Here is a 21,157-nt window from a genome sequence, read left to right as displayed (position 1 = left end):
TTAGCCCAAGGGGTACCATTATGCTTTTTGAGGGTCATAAACCTCTTAAGGTACTGGGAAGGGGTCTTCCCAAATCTAGCAATTAAAGCTAAATTCCCACACTCATAATCCATCCTATCCACCTCCCCCAACTCCATCACAACACCAGATGCAACAGTGGGTAGCTTAGAGAAGAGCCAGGGAAGCAACTGATTCCCTGTAAAACCTTGAATCCCATGGTTATATTCGAATATTGCCAACCAATCCAAAATATCAAGCTTAACCTCATACATACCCACAATTTCTTTAGGCATGCGGGGTCTCTTAGGACTGGAAGACCTAGAAGAGTCTGGGAGAGAAGCATTTTCAAGAGATAACCTTTTCATTTCTAGTTCAAGAGTCAACTCCATTTCTCTGAACTTAAGTTCTTGTTGCTTTTGTTCAGTTTGTGCATTTAAACGTTTGAATTCCAGTTCAAGCCTCACCTTTCTAGAGCAATGAATTCAGGACTGAGTGTAGGACCTGATGGTGTCCCAGTGGACAAAGGATGAGGTTGCTGAGCAGGTAAGGGAGCAGGGAGGCCTACATTAGGAGACACATCTACTTCCTCTAACTCATCAATAATAGACACATTATTCTACTCATTATTTTCCACATTTGCTGGCGAGTCAGACATTTCAGACCCACTCCCCAGACTTTGATTCTTTAGCAACGTTTCAATCAATTCAGACTTTTTGACTTTGGCAGAGAGGTTCCTTTCTGTAGACAGATTTTTTTAAATAATCCACAGTGTAACTAAGGAGGGTCTCCTGACTGTAGCTTTCCATATAAGACATGATTAATATTGCTTTTTAGTGATGTTAGCCCTGTGGTTAGTTGATCCAAGGTAATAACAGCCCTCACTTGATCCTCACCGCTGCACACCAGTGCTAGGCAGAATTATATGCAGTACCCTTTGGGAACACCACACACAATTAAGACTACAAGTGACAGTACACATTCACCTTTGGTACAAGCCTGTACTACATAGTAAAGTGGTAGTGATGGCTGAGCAGTCAGACTTATCTCAAGAGCAAGTGAGCAGTATCAGAAGTTACACAAAAGACAGCAATTACTATGATTCAAACAAACACTGACTCAAGGTTTCTGAGTAAAAGAATATACATTTATTTACACATCAGTTGTATAACATCTCACTAAAGTAAAGCAGTTGAAAAATCACACTCTTTATACACGGCACCACCCCCAATAGATTGTGGACAAGTTACGCTCAGAAAATGAAGTGTGAGCAAAATGGCACTCCAACAATTTAAAAGGGAGGGAAAGACAAAGTTAGATACAAATTGAGCAGCACCAACAGGTAAGTAAGTAGGGCAATCTAGAAATAGGAACTACAATGATGGAATCAAATCAAAATTGCTTAGGGCCAAAATCAATAGGACAGAAGTCTTTTTCTCAAGATCACACTCTTCAGGGTAGTTCGCAGTTAAGTCTTTGCCAAGAGTTCCAGATAAGGTTGATCGGCAGAAAAGTTAGTTCAAAGAGTAGAGAAGGACAAGCCCTCAGATTGTCGAAAGGTTTCACACCACCTTCACCACGGCTGGACGAAACTAACAACCGGATTTACACAGTACCTTTAAATGGAGAAGAAGCTGTAGCTTAGGCGGACGTTCCTGGCAGGTCCTGCAGGCTCACGGTTCCTGAAGCGACTGTTGGACTGACATGAAGTAGGAAGGCTGGAGGGTCCTGCACTGCCCAGGGAAGAAACTATCAGCAGAGCAAAGCAACAAATAAAAAGTGCACTCCTTAAAACCCAAGCAGCGTCCGACCTTCCTGGATATCCGGTTCACTGTAGCTGTGTACGGCAAATTCGACCAGAGGAGGGAGTCCTGGCTTGCAGTTTGGGCAAACTGGTTGGTCCGACCAGCTCAGGGGAAGAAGATTCCTGGTAGATCTTCTTTGTTGTTGGAGTCTCAAGATTCGGACCTGCAGCAGGGCTTCACCGGGCAGTTCAGTCATTGTAGGGGTCCTCTTCTGTCAGCTCCTCGTCGGTTCTTTCGTTCCAGTGGCGATTCTTACTTTCCAGACCGAGAGACCTGCTTTTTATGCAGCTTCCCCCCATTCACACAGCCTGGCTGTCAATCACAGAGCAGGGTTGCTGCCCTGGTGGGACAGTCATCTAGCCAATCAAACAGGAGTGCGACTTACCAAGGGAACCCATGGCAGGGGTCCTAAAATCCTCCCTCACAGCCTGCCTACCCAGACTTTCAGGCGCCTAAGGAGGGCTTCTGCAGAGAAGCCAGCGAAAAGACAGTGAACAAAGGAAATAAACCTGTTTTGGTGCACCAAGTAATACATGAGAAAGATATTTTCAAAAAGAAATAAAAACGTATATGGTCCAGAAGGTTTAAGTTTTAGGCTACCAAGATAGCCTAAAACAATACCAAGGTTATTTAAGATAACCGCGGTAGGAAAAATAGGGTAGTTACCACTGCCACCAGCCAAAGGAGTGAAACAATGCTCCAAAAGAAACAGACAAAAAGGGATAAGTATTAACCCTTTCCAGTAGTCTATGTAATATAGTTTGTACAGGGTCTGTGGATATTTAGAGAGACTAATAAAGTCAATGGCAACTTTACATGTTCTGAGACAGAGTAGTCAGTCCCATAAAATGGAGTCTGAGTGGAAAGTCTAAAACACAACCCTGCGTCACTGCACTGAAGGTGCTTTGTAACACACAGTAAGAAGATGATGCCTATGGAGTAGATGAGGCTCCACAGTCTATGAACACAAGAATGTTAAACACACACAGCAAAACACAGCCATTCTGGAGAATTCGCCCTAACAGGTGGTTAAATTAAAGATAGACACAAGTGATCACAGTTCAAGGGTGCTTATTAAACTGCATAAATGGGTTGTAAAAATTCCTAATCTTAACCTGAATCTAAGATGGGAGCAAGCTACGACCATCAAAGTTTCCTCTTCCACCGTTCCTGGGTCACAGTTTCCATGGGACGTCTCACAGCTTCCCAGCAGCTTCCCTTGGATGTTCTCCATGGGTCGCTCTTGTCCCTGGCTTTTTACTCTTGTGTTCAACTCCTGCTCCCCCTCTGGACCATGGGCATCACTTGTTTTTAAGCACCAGTTTTCCATACTCCGCCTGCCTTGCAAGCTGGTTTCACTAAGGCTCCTACCATAACAACTTCTTTGTCCTCTGTATCCCCAATTGCTGTGGTGCTCCAGAGTACCACCTCTACTGCTTCCCCGACTTCTGCTACTAGCTTCTTCAATCCAGAATCTTAGTCCTTCTCTTTCCTAGTTGGGCCTGTCTATGGAAACAAAGAAAGGACTATGATTCTGTTTTCGAGATTCCATTTTTCTTTCCTCTGGAGGTAGCTTCCTCATCTCAGTAGTTTGGGGGGAGGTTTTCACCTTACAAAAATACATGTAAACATATGGTATATCCATGTTTGATTTTCAAAGATAGGTGGGACTTTGTAGTAACTTTCAGGGTTTTGGCATTGGCTGGTTATTTTGGTTTGCTCACCCTGGGACGAAGTCTCTTGATTCATCAAAATAATTAGAGTTAAGACATGGATATTTTATTTCTTCTCTGTATATCCTGATGTCTTTTTTTAAGTTTCCATGACGCACTAAATATTAAAGATTATATCCTCACTAAAGAGAAAGAACTTATTGCAACAAATATGTGGTCACCCCGACTGTATGGGATGTGATATATACTTTGTTGAGTCGGAAAACAAAGATTAAGATAACGTACACAAAAACGTGAGGTTTTCAATGCTTCAGTGCTCAATTTTATCCACAAGAAAATACCCAATTGCAAAACTGAAATGTATACACAAAGTGGGGCCACGGGCTATAAGGAATTAATCAGATGGGGCTAGCTCAAATATCCTGATTCATATTGAAAAGAAATTCTTAATATCTTTAGCAAACTTAACACAACTAAAAAGATAACCATGTTACATAAACAAAGGTATTTTATGAATCAATTTTTACAAGATATATTTAAATATGTTGGAAAGTGGAATCACTCATGTTGAAATCAACAATGGGGTTTCAGCTTCACTGAATAACTAATAATGCAGTGGGTGATGGTGAACGGCCCCATTCTGGTCCTAATCAAATCAGAACAAATATACCCTTATGTACTCTGGGGCAAGTGAGTAGAAGGACTCAGGCCAAAGGACACATTTGCACATAGTTTTTTATTTTATTTAAATTAAAAGAAACACCTCCCTAACCCAACTACTAAAAGGGAGTCTGTATCCTAGCAAAACTAACCTAAGGTGCTAATCTATAGCCAAAATCAAAAGTAGTCCCAGGTCCAAACCTATCCACTAAACTGGCCCTACAAGTTAGCAAAAAATACAAGAAAATAGGTAGAGTCGCCTGCACTCTTGGTTCTCTCAGAAAAGTGCCTATGGTTGTTCCAGGAATCCCTCGTGGGTCTGGATCCATAGACTGAAATAAGTAACAGTTCCTCTGAAAGATAAAAGTTCTTGTCCGTCTATCAAAAGTCCAGTCAAAGATTCCCAAAGTTCAAAATGTCAAAAATGATTTAGGTGGAAGGATATTAACATGATCTATTTCCACCAACTTGGTTGTTCTTTTCACCATTCGGCCAACTTTCGGATGCCTCCATGCTCCCATGATATCTGATATTCATTATGTCAATTGTGCCACTGTGGCTCCTTTGAGTTCCCCTGATCCAATGTCTCAGGTAGCTCTTTAGGGTTCCTATGACCGCTTTCTCCTTCTGCTTCTTTGAAGCTCTTCCTGAGGCTTATGCTGCCCAGGTTTCTCTAGCTCCCATATCCCTTCTCCTTGTCTCATGCTATCTCTTCCCCCTGGTCCCTGTGACCCTTGGATGCACTAATGGCAGTCCGTCCCTCTTCCCTGCTCATTCTCTCTTCTTTTCTCATCCCTCCGATCAGGGCAACCCATGTACCTGCTGTGTTGTTGTGCTTGCTCCAATGAGGGTCTGTCTCATCTGTGACAGCAGCATTATCCACTGCTTGCCGCTATTCTGTGCTGGATGCTAACAGTCTTTGTATTCTTCTCACCTTGGCCTTCTCTCTCTTGTTGGCTCCTGGTCTGTGAGCAGAGAACCTCCTTTTGTTCCTGGATTCAGCAGCAGTCTTCAGGCCCACCACATCATTTACGTGGTCACGCCTCAAGGTCCAGTTCTCTTCGTGTGGCCTCTGTCCCTGTCCTTTTCCTTGTCTGGTGATTGCCCCTCCCTCAGGCATCTGCACCCTGCTGCCCTGCAGCCAGCTCTGCTGATCTGCGCAGCTCTGCCCCTTGCAGACTTTCCCATGTCTGAGGCTGGTTCATTGATTACATCACCGCCGTGTGGCAGTGAATAAAATGTAGTTAAATGGTATAATGGCTGACCAGACACCCAGTGCACCACTATATTATGTGCGAGCTGCAGGGATAACCATATACAGACAACCAACTGTCAATATCTAAAGAAATCCAATGGTGTAGTCAAAAACTCCTAATAACATTTTAGCAACAGGTAAAATAGTGTCCTCATTTCTAAAAGTGTGTCAAGTAAACGTGAGCAACACTCTTATGTACAGATATATATTCTGCCAATCAAGGACATATTATTGAAAATGACGGGATGTAAAAAGGTGGCGGAGCCAAAAGTTCCACCAAACCTCTCCCATACCGATAGTACATACATTTTACTAATATGTGCAAGCGCAGCCATCACAACCAACGCGGATGGTACGCCGCACAAACCACAGCCCGCGTGTGCAAACACAAAAAGGGCGAACAAAGCACGTGTACACTGAACCCGCATAAAGCTGGGATCAGTACAGGTAATCATTCACACGCGCTCAAATTTACTTAACCAAGAATGCATAGATAACACACTAGGTATACCCATCTTGCCACATGTTAAACGGCTCAAAGTAACGGCGAGCTTACCTCAGGGTGTAATAATCACTCCCTCGATGGAGACGAATGTCACCATAGCCCAGAAAAAATCAGTAACATTAACAAAGGACTATTGATTTTTTATTTGGAATCGTGGTCATAGAAAAGGGACTACATCCCAAACTCATAGCAGTCATAGACAAGAGTAATGGTCATAGAAAGAGGACTCATACTAAATCAGAGTCAGTGTTAATTTAGATTAGTAAAGCACACAGATGGAACATCCATGCAGGAGATCAATGTAAGCCAAATGCAATCAGTATTAGATCCTCTATGTTAACGGACTGCTTGAAAAAGTTATATATTCTCTAGACCTGTGCCGTCCATCTAAAACATGTGATATATACATGTTATAGATATGAGCTACCCACATGTAGAGTGTTAAATTCTTTCTAGTCCTTTGAGTGCAAAAGACATCCAATACCTAAACACACAGGTAAACTTGTGTGTACAGACAAATACTATAAACAGATAGTCAAAGGAATTAAAATAACTTCTCTGTTGTATATACCTATTTATGTATATAATTTTTTGTTATAAGGGCGTTCCACTAAACTGATAGATTTAAACCATTACGCACAGTGTCAAGGGTATATATCCATCGTTGTTCAATACGATGCAGTATTGTACCCATATCACCACCTCTCATGTTTGGTTTAACATGTTGAAGTACAAACCATCTAAGGTCTGTGTCCTTATGTTTCAGTTTAGAAAAGTGTTCTACAAGAGGTTTATCTACCACTTTGTTTCTGATGCAGCTCCTGTGTTCTGATATACGCTGTCTCACCTCACGTGTGGTTTTGCCAACGTAGAGAAGTTGGCAGGGGCAAGATATCACGTAAATCATGTTTTTAGTAAGGCAGTTAATGTAGCAATTAATTTTCCATATCCGGCCATTGTAATGAAATTCTCGTTTGGTCTCGGTCAATGGACAGGCGACACATTTGCCGCACTTATAATGTCCCAGAATTTGAGGAAGACCCCATTGCGTAGCAATAGATTGATCTTTAGGGGGATCCAGGTATGTATGTACCAATCTTTGTCTCAGATTCTGGTTCTTCCTAAATGCAAACATGGGTTTTTGGGAGAGGGTCCCAGGTTGTTTTACTAGATCCCAGTGCCTATTGATAATCCTCTTCACATCGCTGCTAATAGGATTAAATGTGGTTACACATACTAGGCGGTTGGTCTGTGGTTTTTCACGGGTGGTTAAACATATCTCTCGATCAGTATGTTCTGCTCTCTTAAAGTGTTCTTTCACCAACCTCCTCGGATATCCTCTCATTTTGAGTCTATCTTTTAGAGATTCTGCATGGATTCTAAAATCATCCTTTTCTGTGCAGTTCCTTCTTATTCGTAAGAATTGGCCATACAGAAGATTTTGGCGTAGGCTTGAAGGATGAAAACTGTTGAAATGGAGGAGAGAGTTCTTATCTGTTGGTTTTTTGAAAAGGGAGGTGGTGAGACAGTTTCCTGTTTTTTTGATAATGAGATTGAGGAAACTCACATGACAATGATTATATTACAAAGTGAATTTGATGTTCGTGTCGCATCGGTTCAGCCACCTGTGAAATTCAATAAGTGATGAAACTGACCCTTTCCATACAAGAAAGCCATCGTCAATATAACGGTGCCACGTGCCCAAACACAAGTTCAATGTTGGATGAACGCTAAGAGCATTCCTCATACCGAGAATAAACTTGTTTTCATAGTCTGCCATATACAAGTTAGCAACATCGGGGGCAAAGGTAGCCCTCATGCTAACACCTTTTTCTTGCTTATAGAGCTGTCTTTTAAAAAGAAAAGGGTTTTCTGTCATCGCCAACCTCATACAGTCCTGAATAAATTCCGTAGGGGGTTGGTGAGGTAAAGGTCTCATATTCAAAAATTGGCCCAGTACACTGAGACATTCCATCTGTGGAATTGCTGTATAAAGGGACTCGACATCCATCGTAATGAGTATGTCGTCGTCCCCTATTTGAATATCTCGGACAATCTTGATCATATGCATTGAGTCTTTTATGTAGGAGGGCATTTTCAGCACAAAAGGTTTTAGAAAAAATTCTGAATATATTGACAAAGGTTCCAGCAAAGAGTCAATGGCGGAGACAATTGGTCTCCCTGGAGGTTTTGTGGTACTTTTGTGAATCTTGGGCAAAATATAAAATGCTGCCTTTTTAGGGGCAGTTTTATTCAGGAAAAGGCCTTCATGTGCACTAATCCACTCTTCACATACTGCATGATTAGTGAGACTTTTGATTTCTTCCTGTAGTCTCAATGTGGGGTCTCTATCTAGCTTTTTATATGATGTAGGATCTTGTAAGAGACACATGCATTCATTTTCGTATGCAATGGTGTCCAGAATCACAATGCCGCCCCCCTTATCTGCGGGTTTTATAGTAATAGACTCAATCCCACATAGTTTTGTCAAACTTTTTCTCTCCTCTTTGGTCAATTTTCTCGAAAGCCAGGATTTCTGGTTTGCACGTGTGTGAAGGAGGAACAAAGGTATACTTCACTTTAAGACCACTCACGTTCGATATCGCGTCAGAACTAACGCTATGCTCTCCTTGGTGGGCTGGAAGGTAGACCTCAAAAAAATGTTTGAGCCGTATATTTCTAATGAATTTTTGTAATTCAAGGTCTGTTTTAAAGGCATCAGCTCTGGTGGTAGGAACATAAGAGAGCCCTTTTGAAAGGAGTGTCAAATCAAATAGATCTAGAGGGTAGAGGGATAGATTGAAAATTGGCAGTTGGTTGTCTTCGCTCATTGGTTTGAGTACCACTGTCTGGTTCTCATCCCCTAGTTCTGCCCATAATGTGGCTGTCGCTGTCTGGGTCTGCCTCTTAGGCCCCTCTGAAAAAATCATTTTGTGGGTTTTGTCCTCTTGCTGCCGCTCCCCAATTCAGACCAGCTTGATTAAGAGATGGGTCTGAACTACTTGAGGAACGGTAGTAAATCTGTTATTCCGTCGATAGTTGTTACCCCCGGTCGGTGGATCGGTAAAGAAACCCTTTCGCAAATAAGGATATGTTCTCTCTTCGTTGTAGTTGGCAATGTCTTTTTGCAGTTTATTAATTTTACGGTCTAAATTAAGTTGTTTAAAGTTTTTAATTTCTTCCTCCAGTCCTTCTAGTTGTTTTTTTAGCATCCTTCACTGTCGTACTCTCTAGGAATGCTTTCTCTAAGGCTTCCAAGTCCTCACCCTGCTTCTTTGTTTCCTCCTGTGCCGTGTCAATAATCAGGATGATCCAATCCCGAGGACATTTGTTGCCAACCCCACTGACATTTTTCTGAAATTTGGGGTTGTCAACAAATATCCTCAGGATGTTTTTTACCTGCAGGCCCTCTGGGATAATCCCTGATTTTAAATACTGTAACATAAACTGGCCATGTAGGTCAGTCCGAGTCAGTTTTTTCATTTTTTGTAGAATATTTTCGACATCATTAGTTGTAGCCACCTTTTCACCAATCACGGTTTCTACAAATGGTGGTGTTGGGGCTTCTAAAAGTTTTTTGTAATAATCATCAGAAAAGGACAAGATATTCACATTTTCCATCTTTCCTTTCTTAGGGATGTGGCTAAATTGCTGCACAATTTCTGTGTGCTTCTGCAGCCGTGGGCTGTACTCAAACAGATTAAAAAATAAAGGGGTGTACCTGCTTTAATCCCTGGTCCCGCAGGCAAAATATGAGGAATTTGCAAAACCAAAAATGGACCAATAGATGGAGATGACACAGGTTTTTTTTTTAAAACATAGTATCACAAATGTTAATCAATAAACACATAGTGTAATGTTATATGCAATGTTTTTAAAAACCATTAATAGCAATTCATCATCATATACTCATTCCAAACTCACTCATTCATACAAAGTTTCTCCCTAAAAAAACAAATTTGGCTCTTTCCACATAATGTATTGTACACTTTATACATATATTTCTGAAGACATAAATCAAGGTATTTTCTGCCCAGTTTTTGCTTTCAGGTGTCTTGTTTTTCTGGTCAAACAGTCACCTCAGCCTTTTGCTTCTCCTCCTCCATTCAACAGTTGTTGTCCCTGTATTCTTGCTCCTGTAATGAGAGGGGACGTATTGTTCACTACCTGTTGTCAAACAGGGGTAAAGTTCATCATTACCTTGAGCCAAACACCTAGATGTATCCTCAGCATTACCTTGAGCCAACCACAAAGAGGTATTGTCAGCATTACCTTGAGTCAAACATAAATGTATTGTCAGTATGTCTTACTCGCATGTAAGAAGATAATAGGGAAGTCACTCTATGGAGGGTTTTGCTCATCAGGCCCACCTTCCTAGCCTCAAAGGTGGCTGGATTCGTCACAACTCATATAAAAGCAAATATTATGTTGCCACAATAAGATACATTCCCCAAGGCTTTGACTAGCAAAAAAAAGAGAATTTGATCAGGCATTAGCATGTTCTTACCATGTCTACAGTGGGGTTAGAAGACATTCTATCATGTTGTGTGGGAAATCCTTTGAAACGCTCTGAAAAAGATCTGACTGGGACCTTGCTTAATCGAGTGGGCGAAGGTACTATATGCTATCTCTGAATTTAAAATATGTTAACAGGTCATGCACTGACTCAGTTTTATTTATGAGACATGTCTCCTATCACCATTGATATGTGTATTATACCTAGAACATTGACTCTGACATATTTCTAACATCAACTCAATCACCATGATCATGTGCAGTGGTTAATGGTGACTTCTTGAATTCAATTCATATCTTAGAACAATACATTCTTAGAACATATCAGTTTCTCTTGTGTAATATAAATGAATTGCCATAATTTAACCACACTTTTCAATACATTACAGAGCAACATTTCTCAGCCCTTAAATAGCCAGGAAAACTTAAGGATAGAAAACATCCTTGAAATTCCTTGCCCTTATAGTACTTTAGTCTGTAAACTTATTCAAAATTCCTGAATATATTAAAGATTCTTTGCTCTTAGAGTTCCTTGCCCAACATATGTTTTACACTATGTGGAATGTAGTTCCTCTGTATTGCGTGCTTCTCCAGGGGCTAAAATACAAATGTATAGTGTTATCCATCTAAATATGTTACACCATCTCTTCCTCCTAATCTGGTGATCTTCTGTAATGTCCAGCGCTGTATTGCGCAAACAATACTTATATCCAGAAAAAATGGATTTCCTGAGAGAAATTATATGTATGTGTGTTGTGTAATATTCTCAAATTTCATCAGTTTTGTATTTATATGTATCATAAATTCAATGTTAAGTGTCCCAAGCTCATGTTACTTCTAATTCGGTGCTGTACTTCTTTTTATGAAGGTCTGATAGCATAAAAGAATAATGGTAATAGATAAAATACATTTAACTTTCAGATCACAATTTTTTTTCTAAACTCCTAATTTCATATTAAAATATATCAATATACGTTGGACTAGCTTGTAATCGTTACCTTTTTATATGGCGGTCACATAAGCAGTGACATACCCATTTTGTTTCCTCTTGTTCTGGGCACTCGGGTACCATTTTGAATTACTTTTAAGTAATTATACACTAATAAACATCGATGTAGGTTTTCATTCATGCTACAATTCTTGAAATATATTATTTGCGCTGTTCGTGCAATGTTGTTCCAGGTACCTTCATTATAAGTATAATCAAAGCTAAATATTTTCTTGTTAACCTAAGGTGTGATTGCTTTGTTTATTATCCATGGGTGGTCCCCATATTGGTTTAAGTTTCTGCTTATGTTTAACTAATTCTATACTGGTAAATATAAACAAGGGACTACCATTCATTCCACAATTTCAGCCATCTAATATATACTCGTTGCACTAATTGTGCCATACTTTTTAAATGTTTTCCTGAAAATGAAAAATGTGAGCAGTACTAATTACTTCTTGCTAGCCTTCATTGCATCCATATTGTCATGTTTTCTAAGTTGAGTCACATATTGATTAATTGAATAATTAACTCATGACATAATAGGTTACAATCATACATGTTTACTTTTATACTAATATACTACAATACAAATGTTTCTTGTATTTGTGGCTCATTTAGTTATTTGTCCAAGATTGCATTAAGTTATTTATTCTGCAACTATTAGCAAAATGTTTGGCATTACCTTTGAAATGTATCCATCTGTTAATAGTCCAATCAGAGGTAATAGCAAATCCTTTTCCTGTCATAGTTTTGATATGAATCTAATCCTACACATCCACTTATTTTGTTTAAACCTTTAGTATGCTGTATTCGTCCACTGTAAATGAATTATTTACTCAGAAATACATTAAGTGCTTTATCATTATTTAATCCAACTTTCATTGTGTTAGAATGAAACATTCATTTTTCCGCTTTTTAAAGGATGCAATCTCTAAACAAAGGTAAAAATGGGCATACTGAAAATTAATATTAGCACCTAGGGAAAGGACCAGGATCCTATCTTCATGGCGATCACCATAGCAAGTTTCATTGTGCTAATCTATAACAAGAAAAAAACTACACAGTTCTTAGAATCCTAACAGGATGGTGTGCATGAATGTTGCATTTTTAAAGAAATATTAGTTATAGCTCAGGGTACAGTACTTGTCATTGACATGTGTAATATCGTTCTTCTTTTGATTCAATTAAAGAGCCGTTATGTCTGGGGGTATCTGCCAGCACATGTAATTCTTTTCCCTCATAGGCTGATAAGCAAAAAGGCAAACTAGATGCCCCACTTCACTCTCCCCATTGTGTGGTACTAAATGTATTCCACTCTGCTCATTCACACAACATTAGTGATACCCACCAATCCACCTTAGTATGCAGTCGATGTCATTCCCAAGAAGGTGCCGAACACATAATGACGTGCTTGAACAGCGTTTAAATATATGATCTTCTTTCTACATTAAACACTGGGAACGATCTCAAAGAACGCTAACAACCGTCAATTTCTATAGATGTATTATGTGGAGATTGCCCCTGCCTTTGTTTATTGGGCATATTGCCCACTACTGTTCTATCAAAATAAGGTGTCTTTGGTTATGGCTATGATTTTTGCTTGCATGAGCCAAGTCAATTCCCTATCTTTGGTTGTCAGTTATCTTTGCACAAGAACTCAGATTCTCCATAAAGCTGTGGACCATGCTACTGGGAGGTTTCTGGGGGCAGAGAAAATGTTAACATATCTCTCTAACCTCTTTGCACTGGCTGTTTGGAAGGAAAATAGTTGGCTATACTGCACCCAGTATTACTCAAAGTTAAATTCACTGGATTGGTCCCACATCTTTTGGTGAAAATCTATCGACCAGGCAGGGATTACATCATTGGTGGTCTCCAGCTTCCTCAACACTGAAATGAACTTTAGCATTAATCTAGCCTTTAGGAGATATGTCAGCATGATTTCACATTGGGATTTAACTTTTCCTAAACTTCAATCCTTTGGTAGTGTCAAGAAGCCTACTGGTGCATGATGTGCTCAATAAATGCCATGAACAAAACTAAATAAAATATTGAACACTGCCCATTTGCCACAAAACATCATCATATGGGTCTAAGTGCATATTCCCAAAATAACTTAATTCCTAAAGGAAATAGAATAGGGGCCAGAAAACAGAAACTTTTCACTGGTTCGGGTGCAAATATTCTGTAATCTTGCCCCAAATCTGCACCCATGTGATACACAATTGGTGTTATTAAACCTATGTTGATCTCTGAATATACTCTCAAGATTAAAAACCTACCTTAGGAACAATGCTGTCATATACTGGTCCTTTGAAGAGCTAGCTCTATTACAGTGCCCCTCCTTCGTAGTCTCCCAAATTACTGAGTGAATACAAAATGTGCAGTGGTTAATGGTGACTTCTTGAATTCAATTCATATCTTAGAACAATACATTCTTAGAACATATCAGTTTCTCTTGTGTAATATAAATGAATTGCCATAATTTAACCACACCTTTCAATACATTACAGAGCAACATTTCTCAGCCCTTAAATAGCCAGGAAAACTTAAGGATAGAAAACATCCTTGAAATTCCTTGCCCTTATAGTACTTTAGTCTGTAAACTAATTCAAAATTCCTGAATATATTAAAGATTCTTTGCTCTTAGAGTTCCTTGCCCAACATATGTTTTACACTATGTGGAATGTAGTTCCTCTGTATTGCGTGCTTCTCCAGGGGCTAAAATACAAATGTATAGTGTTATCCATCTAAATATGTTACACCATCTCTTCCTCCTAATCTGGTGATCTTCTGTAATGTCCAGCGCTGTATTGCGCAAACAATACTTATATCCAGAAAAAATGGATTTCCTGAGAGAAATTATATGTATGTTTGTTGTGTAATGTTCTCAAATTTCATCAGTTTTGTATTTATATGTATCATAAATTCAATGTTAAGTATCCCAAGCTCATGTTACTTCTAATTCGGTGCTGTACTTCTTTTTATGAAGGTCTGATAGCATAAAAGAATAATGGTGATATATAAAATACATTTAACTTTCAGATCACAATTTTTTTTCTAAACTCCTAATTTCATATTAAAATATATCAATATACGTTGGACTAGCTTGTAATCGTTACCTTTTTATATGGCGGTCACATAAGCAGTGACATACCCATTTTGTTTCCTCTTGTTCTGGGCACTCGGGTACCATTTTGAATTACTTTTAAGTAATTATACACTAATAAACATCAATGTAGGTTTTCATTCATGCTACAATTCTTGAAATATATTATTTGCGCTGTTCGTGCAATGTTGTTCCAGGTACCTTCATTATAAGTATAATCAAAGCTAAATATTTTCTTGTTATCCTAAGTTGTGATTGCTTTGTTTATTATCCATGGGTGGTCCCCATATTGGTTTAAGTTTCTGCTTATGTTTAACTAATTCTATACTGGTAAATATAAACAAGGGACTACCATTCATTCCACAATTTCAGCCATCTAATATATACTCGTTGCACTAATTGTGCCATACTTCTTAAATGTTTTCCTGAAAAATGTGAGCAGTACTAATTACTTCTTGCTAGCCTTCATTGCATTCATATTGTCATGTTTTCTAAGTTGAGTCACATATTGATTAATTGAATAATTAACTCATGACATAATAGGTTACAATCATACATGTTTACTTTTATACTAATATACTACAATGCAAATGTTTCTTGTATTTGTGGCTCAATTAGTTATTTGTCCAAGATTGCATTAAGTTATTTATTCTGCAACTATTAGCAAAATGTTTGGCATTACCTTTGAAATGTATCCATCTGTTAATAGTCCAATCAGAGGTAATAGCAAATCCTTTTCCTGTCATAGTTTTGATATGAATCTAATCCTACACATCCACTTATTTTGTTTAAACCTTTAGAATGCTGTATTCGTCCACTGTAAATGAATTATTTACTCAGAAATACATTAAGTGCTTTATCATTATTTAATCCAACTTTCATTGTGTTAGAATGAAACATTCATTTTTCCGCTTTTTAAAGGATGCAATCTCTAAACAAAGGTAAAAATGGGCATACTGAAAATTAATATTAGCACCTAGGGAAAGGACCAGGATCCTATCTTCATGGCGATCACCATAGCAAGTTTCATTGTGCTAATCTATAACAAGAAAAAAACTACACAGTTCTTAGAATCCTAACAGGATGGTGTGCATGAATGTTGCATTTTTAAAGAAATATTAGTTATAGCTCAGGGTACAGTACTTGTCATTGACATGTGTAATATCGTTCTTCTTTTGATTCAATTAAAGAGCCATTATGTCTGGGGGTATCTGCCAGCACATGTAATTCTTTTCCCTCATAGGCTGATAAGCAAAAAGGCAAACTAGATGCCCCACTTCACTCTCCCCATTGTGTGGTACTAAATGTATTCCACTCTGCTCATTCACACAACATTAGTGATACCCACCAATCCACCTTAGTATGCAGTCGATGTCATTCCCAAGAAGGTGCCGAACACATAATGATGTGCTTGAACAGCGTTTAAATATATGATCTTCTTTCTACATTAAACACTGGGAACGATCTCAAAGAACGCTAACAACCGTCAATTTCTATAGATGTATTATGTGGAGATTGCCTCTGCCTTTGTTTATTGGGCATATTGCCCACTACTGTTCTATCAAAATAAGGTGTCTTTGGTTATGGCTATGATTTTTGCTTGCATGAGCCAAGTCAATTCCTTATCTTTGGTTGTAAGTTATCTTTGCACAAGAACTCAGATTCTCCATAAAGCTGTGGACCATGCTACTGGGAGGTTTCTGGGGGCAGAGAAAATGTTAACATATCTCTCTAACCTCTTTGCACTGGCTGTTTGGAAAGAAAATAGTTGGCTATACTGCACCCAGTATTACTCAAAGGTAAATTCACTGGATTGGTCCCACATCTTTTGGTGAAAATCTATCGACCAGGCAGGGATTACATCATTGGTGGTCTCCAGCTTCCTCAACACTGAAATGAACTTTAGCATTAATCTAGCCTTTAGGAGATATGTCAGCATGATTTCACATTGGGATTTAACTTTTCCTAAACTTCAATCCTTTGGTAGTGTCAAGAAGCCTACTGGTGCATGATGTGCTCAATAAATGCCATGAACAAAACTAAATAAAATATTGAACACTGCCCATTTGCCACAAAACATCATCATATGGGTCTAAGTGCATATTCCCAAAATAACTTAATTCTTAAAGGAAATAGAATAGGGGCCAGAAAACAGAAACTTTTCACTGGTTCGGGTGCCAATATTCTGTAATCTTGCCCCAAATCTGCACCCATGTGATACACAATTGGTGTTATTAAACCTATGTTGATCTCTGAATATACTCTCAAGATTAAAAACCTACCTTAGGAACAATGCTGTCATATACTGGTCCTTTGAAGAGCTAGCTCTATTACAGTGCCCCTCCTTCGTAGTCTCCCAAATTACTGAGTGAATACAAAATGTTAAACAAATAACAGAATTTGAAATATAACTGGTGGAATAGCACTAATCTAAGCACTGGACCGGAGGCTCCCAAACCGGATTAACACATCTGTGTTACCAATAGCTTATTACAAACGTGGCCACAGATATACCTTCACTGAAAACATGTTTTGATAGTTATTTCGTTCCACAAAAACTAAATCTCACAGTTACAAATATAATGGCAATCTCTGAGGTCCCAACCACACAACTGAAATGCCACAGAAGTGATAGAAAACCTCTGGTGCCTAGATATCGACAAACTGATCTCCACATCAAAACTGAAATATTATTATACTTTTAATCCTGTGTTCTCTTCCAGGCCCACATTTCTAAATTTAATGGCAAACCCTCAAACATAGGCAGGCCGAATATGGGCATGACATGGGATACAACACTCTCCTAACCAAGGAAACCACATCCAACAACCTTATAAAAGAATCTAAAAAAAGGAGCCATCTTCCATCTGCCTTGTGCATCCTTCATGAAAGACTGACATCCATCCAAAGCAGAGGTGAACCTTGAAATTGTGCTGGATATCTTATACATCCGAAGTACTCAATTGCTTGGCATGCATACCACAATCTGGATGGAGAAAACAAAAGGAGAAATACAAATTGTTCAACATCCGTTTCAACCTGGACCTGTCTAACATGCTAAGATGTGGCAAGAGCCTTGAACACTGCTGGTAGAAAACATTGGTTACAACTGACAGAGTCAAAATTGTCTACTAAGATGCAAAATTAAACCAATAGACCCTTTTCAATTTGCAGCAGAGTATCATAGCCTAGAACTATAAAAAGAAAAAAACGGGTGGCCACCACAAAACACTGCTATAGTCTTTGATTGCCTTTCCTGATGAAAATAGAGAAGATTCACAGTACCATCTGAGAACTCTAAGAACAATAATCCTTTTTCCAGGTTCATGTCACCCAAAGTCGGGCCTCTCTGACCTCCTTCATCACTTTGAACTTCACCCAAGTTCTTCACTTTCATGATAAACACAAGGAATCTAACATCCTAGTAGTCCATCTCAGGAATACTTCATCAAAGATAAAGTCAACAGCCTAACACCCTAGTACATCACTAAGTCCTAGTACATCACTAAGACATATATCTCTACAGTGAGCATGGCATGTTTTCCAGAACATAAAAATATCTATTGCAAAATAATCTAATTGCAGATGCTTAATAGTGCACCAATCACTGTGCTATCTGTCAATTGCAAAAACGTAATTATTTCTAGCAATCTCTGACATGAACATCAGTGGGCGTTTGGTCCCCTTTGCAACACCAACTGTGGGCCTCATCACAGGTCCAGTGGTAACTTTTAAAAATGGCGATATTGGAATTAGCGCGGATAATACCTCTCTGGCGGATCACAAGCTGGCACCAATACTGCTGACTGAAAAATAAGCCAGCGCTCTTACAGCCGACGCTTTTACGGCCGGCCACATGAGGTACAATCACAGCTGGATCAAAAGTCCATGTCCAGTGCAATTAACACTGAAAACCGGCACTAATACCACCAAAAACACAGTGCAGTTACCTCCAGTTTATAGCTGAAGGTAAATGAACACAGGTGCCTGAAATAATCCACAGGTGATCCCAATACATCCCGGAGGGCTACTAAAGGCACACCCCTACCCCATAAACTGTTTTCCACACCATGTTGCCATTAGCCACTGTGAGCTGGGACAGGCGGTTGCTAATGCTGCATCTGGAAGCAGAGAGGCAGGAGGACCAGGCCAGGGCACAGGGAGCAGAGAGGCGGGGAGATGCGGATGAGAAGGAGAAGAGCACAAGCAAGGTGTGCACCCATCCTCAAGGACAGGCCTTCACCCTGGACCCTCACTGACACCCAGTGACACTGTGCCGCCTGAACATGGAGACAATCACAGAGCTGCTCACCACAATCCAGGATGACATAGGGAGCAGGCTTAACACTCGTGCATTTGTGCCCCCAGTGAGTGCAAAAGCTAGTGTCAGTACTAGAATTTTTAAAAGCACCTTACAGCAGTAACAGCCCACCTTCTGTGAAGTTTTGGGCCAGGTGATGAATGCCTTTGTGGGTCATGTGCAGCACCACAACACACTGCCCACCTCTCCAGCCCAGGAGAAAGCCATGAAGGCACGGTTAAATGCCATATCAAACAAGTCAAATGTGATGGCACCCCTGGACTGCACCCATGTGGGGTTGGTGGCACCCCTAGACCATGATGCAGTGTACAGAAACCACAAACATACCACTCCCTCAATGTGCAGGTGACCTGCGACCCCAACCTCATCATCACCCACTGCTGTGCCCGCTACTCAGGTTCCACCCATGATTCCATGGTGCTATGGAACAGCACACTCCCAGATACGTCGAGAGGTACTGTACTGGATTGTGGGTGTGTACAACTGGCAGCATGTAAGCGCTGCAGAGCACCTGACCAAATGGGTGAGGGTGGTTGTGGACGTGAACACTGACACAAAACATTGCCTGACAAATGTCTGCAAGATTTTGACCTGTCCACCTACCATACCAGCCTCACAGTACAGCCCAGGGAGCATGCACATGTTGCACCCAAAATGAAGGATGAGCCCACGTAGATATATTGGAACTGTAAACACCAGCATGCCTACAGGTACCAGAATACAACATGCAAACACATCAACTTGTTGGGAGGGACTCCCAGGTATGCAACAGTATGGCTGGCAATACTCCCCAGAATAAACAGAAGACTAAGTCAACGCAAGCACAAACTGTGGTTTGTTGCAAATAAAACCAACAGGGATCAATACAAGAAAACAGGAATTCTCTGGTATATCTCAGCTCTCCATTGCATGCGGCATAGTTTTGTATGAGTATGTCATCATCACATGGTCCCTTCCCTGAAAAACCTATCAACACAAGGGATTTGGTATCAAGAGTTCTATAACTTATATGGTCTCCTATAGATGTTATTCTACTGGCTCTTGCATGTCAGGTGGCTGGCCTGTCCTGTCCCCAAGAAACTATCTATTACATTGTTGCAGAGTAATGGGCTTGATATTGGTGTGTACCCTTTGCCATCGATTCCTGGGTTTCTAGGGTGTGATTGGTTAGAGCTGATCTACCCAGGCCCGGGACTCGTATAAGTTCTCAGCCCATTGTGCACCTCTTCAAGGTGATGTCAATGATTATGTGTCTGTATTGTAACTTATGTTTTCCACCTTTGCCTATGAGAACGTGCTTCAGACCTTGCAACACTTGTTGCCATCTGCGTCTGGTTTGCTGGGATCGGCTCTGCTTTCCCACCATGAATGACTGTCCATTTTCTAGTTTGGTTGTACCACGTGGTTAGAGACCACAAATGTGAGTCCAGCAGCTCACATTTATGAGGATTTATTCAGTTTCTCTGCAGTTGGTCCCCTTGTCATCTGGAGATTGGTATGTGCCTGCGTATCTCTGACCTTGGCTGTGAGCCTGTATTGCATGTCTTGCTCGCTGTGCAGCCTTAATCAGCTTCTCCTCGACCCTCTCATGCTCTGTGGCTTTAGGCCTGTAGTAATTTTCTTAAACCTTTTGATGCAGTTTCTACATTGTCCGTGTTATGTTAAATTCCCTATAGGTTAGTTGTACATGATTCGATCAGGCTCCATATACACTCCTGTATGTTCATGTGATTATTGTTATAGGCATCTGCAAGCTTGCTCAGGATCTCTTGTGCCTTGCGATTCTGTGTAACCGCATTTGGCTATAGCAAAAAATATTAAAAATATTGACAGTATGTATATTTAGCTGTCCTCTAACTATAGAAATGGGTAAGCATGTTCTTCATGTGTACGAGTTTGTGTTTGTGTGTTGCGGTGCAGGGCGGCGAATGTGCTTCATGTCTAACATTACTACGTTGTGTTGTCACTAATGACGTCAGCATTGTGGCTTCTTGGTGCTTTTATTCGAGGCTGCCCATAAGGGTATTTCCATCCATGATCTCTGTTTCTTCTCTGTTACCTGTGAAGGTGTGTACAGGATTCGGTCTCTATGGCTGGCTGAGTGGGTACCTTTCAGTGTACTTGTCAATCATTGGTCATCTTGGGATCTGTCAGATATTGGTGAGCGTTTTTGGCTCTTCATTCCTGTCATGAACCTGGGGGTGAAAAGGGGCATCCTTGGGACCTACTCTTCAGTCCCCCCTCTGGTCGACTTGTTGACCACATCCTCATATTTCACTCCCATTGATCGTCGTTGCTATATCTTTGTTACCCCTCCGAGGTGTCC

Source organism: Ambystoma mexicanum, chromosome 6q (assembly GCF_040938575.1).
Source record: "Ambystoma mexicanum isolate Mex_15411 chromosome 6q, UKY_AmexF1_1, whole genome shotgun sequence".
Classification (NCBI taxonomy): Eukaryota; Metazoa; Chordata; class Amphibia; order Caudata; family Ambystomatidae; genus Ambystoma; species Ambystoma mexicanum.
This window is presented reverse-complemented; position numbering follows the sequence as displayed.